The sequence below is a fragment of the Symphodus melops genome (assembly GCF_947650265.1).
Source record: "Symphodus melops genome assembly, chromosome: 6".
NCBI lineage: Eukaryota > Metazoa > Chordata > Actinopteri > Labriformes > Labridae > Symphodus > Symphodus melops.
Window position 1 is genome coordinate 22,956,949 of NC_136696.1, and position 6,466 is coordinate 22,963,414.

Consider the following 6,466-nt stretch of genomic DNA (forward strand, 5'->3'; position numbering starts at 1 on the left):
CAAAAAACACGCTAAGCTGTATATTGTACCAGCCTGAGCCTTTATTTGAATGTCAATGCATAATTCCATATCACCAGCTAGCCTATATATGATGTGCCAATAATAGACAGTAGATGCATGGATGTGGAGTTTGTGAGCTCAGTTAAGACCCTAAAGAAGGCTAATTTTCCTCATTATTGTCAGCAGCTGTCTGGTTGTCAGTGGCTCTGTAGTTTGGCAAGTGGGCAGCATTTCTAGCAGACCTCGGCACTCTGCCAGCTCTCGGTTCCTGTCATTATTTGTGCTTTGTGTCTCAGTGATGGCCGCATACACAAAATGAATAGGCAACTCTTTTCTATTAAAATAATACCCTCATCAAGGGGGCTCCTGTCAGCAAAGTTGCCTCTGTGCCTGACTAAGCTTCATGCTTTAAGACAGCTCAGAGAGTGAGGGCCAAAGGCTGGAATTTTAATTGTTTCACATGAATCAATTGGTTAGCCATCCAAACAAGCAGGCGTAGAACAGCTTGCTGTGAAAGATGATGAGCAGATAGAAAGGAGGGATTTAGGAAATGTTGCCATAAATTAATCCTGACCAAGTTTTTTTTCCATGCTGAAATGGACTACAAAGAGGAGTGGACTACAAAGAGGAGTGGACTTGAAAGAAGAGTTTAGAAGAAGGATGAAAGGGGGTTGGCGGATACTTGTGAAAAGGAAAGATGCATCCTTTCTAGTCTCAGGGAGATTAGACATTGCTTTAAAGTGACAAAACACCTTATTAACCTCTGCCTGACCTCTGGGGATTGGCCTTTGACTTGTGGCCCTGACACTGCTGCACCTCACTCTGGTTGGGAGTCACCAGCATGAGTCTTTTCATTACCATCTACTGTTTTGTTAGGGAAAATTCCAAAAGAAAGAGAATGCTAGGATTGTCTGGGTGCATGTGAGGCAGACGATGGAGGGATATAAGTATAGAGGGATGACCCAGAGAGGAGAGTTTAATTAGAGACACAGCACCTCTGGTAATCCACTCACCCTATTCACAAAAAGAACAAGGGTGGGAGGGATGGGCAGGGTGAGATGAGACATTTTTAACAAGAGGTCAGAGAAACTTTGGATTAGAACATTTGCCTTTATCAAATCCACAGGCAAATCCGCAGATTAAGTCTATTCCATTGTTTTCAGGAAGTCCGCTCCCACCGACCCAGAATGCAGGAGGCGGATTTAGGAACTTTGCAAGAGCTCCAAGCCACTGAAATAGATGGCATGGTGTGTGTGTGTGTGTGTGTGTGTGTGTGTGTGTGTGTGTGTGTGTGTGTGTGTGTGTGTGTGTGTCAGTGTCAATGTGAGTATAGGGGGATGACACAGAGGAAGGGGTTTTCAGGAAGGCTTGGGCTCGAAAGCAAAGCTCTAACCAGAACATTCCAATGATCGCTCATGACTTTCTGGCCACCAAAAGCAAAGCAGATGGATGGCGGGCTGCTTTCCCGCTGTGACCTCTCCACTGATAATATGTACTTTGGAAACTGTCATCCTTCATGGTTTCATTAAACCTTTTGTGATATTTACACGGCCTGCTGAGCTGTTCTCTATACAGAGTCAATTTGGTCAAAATATGAAATTCTCCCCTTAAATAAACACTATGCTTTCTTCCATGCAGGGTCACTTTACCACAACCAAAGTCACTGGCATTTGATATAGAGCTTTGGTCAAAACACTTGTGGACAGCAACAAACTTCATCCCAGAACTATGAATCAAATATTCTTTCACTAAATTTTAACAAAACCCTCCTCGTTTCGTCTTCTCTTCTTTACCTGTTACCTGTCACATCGCGTCTCCAGCACTATGCTTCCTGTGCTATTCAACCTGGGGAAATGGGGCATTGGAGCGATGACATGAAGAAAGAATCACTTGCAGGCAGTGAATCCGTCTCAGCGCACTCCTGCAACTATTTAAAGTAAGCCTCTTTCAACTCCGAAACCAGGATGGAGGAGAGAAAACACATTAGTGAAATAGGCAGAAAGCCGAGACACAAAGGGCAAATGATTTATTATAGCTTTCAGCAGAAATACCTGCACAGGAGAGCAGGCCCTCAGGTGCTTTTCTGGCAGAGTATAGATGAGGATAAGAGAGTCAGTGCTGAAAGATGCTCTGGAATGAGGAGCCAGGGAGTCTTTGGCATGAGCTCGGTTGAGAAGATGTTGGTACCTCTTTTTGCAGGTGGAGATTTCAGAGAGAGCTGAAGGGTGCTCAAGCTGCTGAAGGGGAAAGCATTATTTTCCAGAGGGATCCGTTTAGTTTCAAAATCATCAGGGGGCCTATTTAAATGATCCAAAGAGCATGTCTAAGCAAAGTGTATAGACATGTCCAACCACCTTTGGCTAGTTTAGTGGTACACAATGTGGGCGCCAACTGAAACAAAGAGTTTTGATTAAGGCGCCTGATTGTGCATAGGTGTGCTCTGGACTGTCCATGATACATTCAAAGCCAGGTAGACTCGGCTATATTGCCATAACATGATGGTTTTAAGTCTTTACTCTTTGACTCACCGCGCTCCAGCTGGCTCATTTGACTTCTAACTTCCATTGTGAAGAAGAAGAAGAAGGCAGAGTCCGCAGGATGGTATGGTGCTGTTTCATCTCTGAGTACTGTATGTGTAAGTGAAGCTGCAGATGTGGGTTTACACGTTATACCTCCAGTCCTTCTGCAACACAGGGAGACCAATAGACACGCTATTGTGGATGGCATGTGTAAGCCAGAGAGGTAATAACAGTAGAACTTGGAAGAATTGCAAAAGGGAAAGAGTTAAGAATTGACTCTACTTGATATGACGCTATAATAGCCTGGGCTCTCTTTTTTTTTGGATATCAGGTTGAAAATAAAAATCTTGCTAGTTAGCAGAAGAGTCTTTCTAGCAACAACAAATGAATGACTGTCTTCCTGTATAGTAATGATAGCAGTGAAATCAAACTTAAAGATCTGAAGTGGAGGAGACGAAGGAGCAAATGGTTCAAGATAAGATATGACTAAAAATAAGCTGAGAGACTTCATTAGCTGTCTAGTGTTTGTTTTTTTACTCAGCACAAGCTGCACTTGGATAACCCTTTGACCCATCATAGTACTACAAACCTGACTGACTCAATCAATCCTGGTTGTTTATCAAGAAGACTGGCACCACTCTTCTGTTTGAATGTATGGAGAAATACACGTGTGCACACTGCTCTGTGAAGCAGGTTTTTGACACTGTGTAATCTGGATAAGATCAAACAGCTTTTTAGGAACCACTGCCATCAGACGTGCGTCAGAGCCGAAGCAGAATAGTTAGCCCACTGATGGCTTTGACGACAATTTTAACATAATGGAACCAGCCAAAATCTAAGGAACCATTTTTAGACATATTGCACATTGTCCAGTTCCCTGTAGCATTTAAAGTTAGCCACTACTGAGTCACATGTTCCCAGCACAAGGTGTCTTCTTTTAGCTTGTGGACACTTGACAGATATCTTCCATGTTTAGAGGATTTCTTTTGTTAGCGGACAACAGCAACATGCTAATTTGCCAGCATGCTAATTTGAGACATTCCATGACTCGACTATTCTTTGGAAATATGAGAGAACTCGTTACCAGCCGGAGCCACTTCAGGATTTAGACCAAACAAAAACAATATTTAAAAAAAAGCCACCACATTTTGGTGTTTCTTAGAAGATGCCACTTGTAACAGCTCAGTTGTCATCACAGGATCATTAAAGGTCAAGTGACAACGCGAGAGTTGATCTTATTCTATTTTTGTCAAGTTACTGTTTTCATGGTCATAATGATTTCCACATTAAAGACTCCTCTTGATTACAGAATAGTTTTTAACACATTAGCGACTCACATTTTGTTAACAGTCAGATACAACACGTCATCCAGAAAAACAAAACAAAACTGAAAAGCTTACCATTACAGTAGAGAGAGGAGAGGGATGGACTGGAAAAATGAATACAGATACAGATATTGTGCTGTTCTTTTATTTATTTTTTCTTCGAACTTGCAAACACATAAAATACCAGAATTTTGTAAAATCAGACACCTAACAAACACCGTTTGGTGCCAGTGTAACAAACGTAAACAAGAGCATATAAAAACACTTGACACTAAAGGGAGCAGTAATAAAGAGAATAATTCAATTTGTCCTGGTTTCCATTTAGACTTCACCCTGGATTTCTCCTCTTAACTCTTCATGAATAATGATCTGCTTGTCTTGATCAGTGCAAAACATTTCATCCAAATGTTGCTCACTGCTGCTTACATGATCAACACTCATTTTATTGATGGTTCTGTTTTGGTTCAGGCGCATGCAGGAATTCATGCTGTGGCTGGTTTTGAAGGGTTGCCTTGTGACACAGCTGCAATCATAAGCCTAATGTCGCTGTGGTTGGCTGCATTTACCAAGTCATTCAATTTATTTTTTACGTCTTTTCAAATGTTGAGACAAAAAATATATATATTTTTGGTAGACATAACTAATGTGTGGTGTAGAGTACTTCTACGTATTATTAATTTTCTGAAATGTTCCTGTTTTTTCCACTTAAAACCTTTGGACATTTGGTTTGAAATGGGAAAATTGCATTTCAGTCTTTTATTCAGAAATATGAGTTCAAACAATCCTTCCTAACTATGAGACAAAAAAAGCTTTTTGTTATTATTATTCACATAATTATTTTTTTTATCATAAAAGAAATCATAAAAAAAAAAAAAAAGATTTTTTATGCCTGTAAAATGACAAACATCCAGTAAATGCATGTAAGCCTGTTATTCCTGTAATATAACATAAACATACAATATTTAAAGATAAATGTAAATCAATAGCCATCAACATAAAGTGATCATGTCATGACAGCAGTGTAGGCTATATGTACTTTGTACTGTGTTGCTTAGCACTCTCAAAGAACAGCCTCGTACCCGTTGTGCTCTGTGATGGTAGCTTCTACTCTGAAACAAACCCCCTGAGGTCTCTGAAGCTCTTTCTATAAAACTTAATGGAAGTATATCTCCAGTTACCGTTTTGGTTATTAGAAGACTGACGACGTGTACTAACAGGGCTAGCTAATGACGTGACGTGAGACTGCCTGCTTCGGTCTCCGCCTTTTTCCCCAAATTGTGTTTTAAGCATCAAACTAATATTTCTATGGTATGCAATTTTAACGCCACAAATCTTGTACTGTACATTCACTTCATCAGTTGTCATCACTTTTCTTGACTGACATATTGCAGGTGTAGCAGACAGTTCGGTATTTGTTGTGCTTTTGCGTCTAATTTGTCCCTTGAGCGTTGCCGTAGCTGCCTATTATTTTTGTTGACATGTGAAGCCGTGGCCAGAGAAGTCATACATGCGTATCCTGTTCATTAGTTTCCTTGCTAGTATTCAGTGAGGCCAAAATAAAAAGCTGGGTCACAAGAATAACGCTGTATGAGCCAAAAGCAGCGTGCACAGGTGCGCGAGTAAGGAATTGCAACTCCAATAATGAAGTCAGCGCCAAGTACTCGAGTACTCGAGTACTCGAGTGCTTGTACTATGGAGGCATGCCCCAACACATGTTGACTAACAGGTATACCGCACATTAAGACCAGTGTGTTAAGCAATCTCTGGATACATGGTTTGTTTAATTGAACAAAGTAGTTTTTTTTTTATTAGCAAATGTTATTTTCAACAGGTCTGTGGTATTACAGAATGCTCTGTCATTGTTAGCAGTTAGCATGTACATGCATTTTCACCTTAAATGACCCCTTTTGTGCTCAAACGCAATGCCATATTACAGATAGAGCCCTTACACACAACAGCAATCATTGATCATCAGGCTGCAATGGACTCATCAGCTGAAGACAATCAGGGGTCAACTCTCAACAGCACATCCATCAATTGTTGCTGCAAATACTCGAACAACACTTAGATAATGCTGGACTTCCGAAAATTAAAATGTGAAGGACAACAGCACACATTTAGGTTTAAAAAAGGTTCCTGCTTTTCAGACCCTATTATGTATATCAGACCCTATATTATGTTAGTTAAAGGGCTATTTACAAAGTTCTGATGGCTTTGTGAAGAAACCCAAATGAGACTGGTAGAGAACTGTAACAATGCAATATTGAATCATCAGATCAGGATTTCTGTAGGCCTAACTTCTAGAGAACTCTCTTTACAATCTAGGAAGATGGCATCAGTTGTTGAATTGCAGTGGAACAGAGCTGAACCGAGCTGCCCACAACACAAAGGTTTTGGTCAGGCTGATTAAACAGACCTGGGTTTTTGTTTGGGTTTTGCCATCGCGTCATGGATGCCAAGTTACTCATTTGTGATGTCTGCAGTTGTGTCTGTGTATTTTCGCAATGTAAATCCTCGATGGAGCAAGGTTCAAACACTGCTGGGATGAAAATAAACAGGACTTTAATTGCTTGTTCTCCTCTCATGTAGTAAATAAGCCTCAGTGTCTCCTCTCCTTTTGTT

At 40.7% G+C, this 6,466-nt stretch overlaps 1 long non-coding RNA gene across 1 annotated transcript in view; it reads left to right on the forward strand.

Annotated features, from left to right (window-relative positions):
- Positions 1 to 6,163, forward strand: part of LOC306826042 — a 131,528-nt gene extending 125,365 nt beyond the window's left edge. Inside the window, exon 3 of the long non-coding RNA XR_013779348.1 lies at positions 6,151 to 6,163. This is a non-coding gene — a long non-coding RNA (uncharacterized lncRNA). The remainder of the gene's footprint in view (positions 1 to 6,150) is intronic.
- Positions 6,164 to 6,466: the final 303 nt, after the last annotated feature.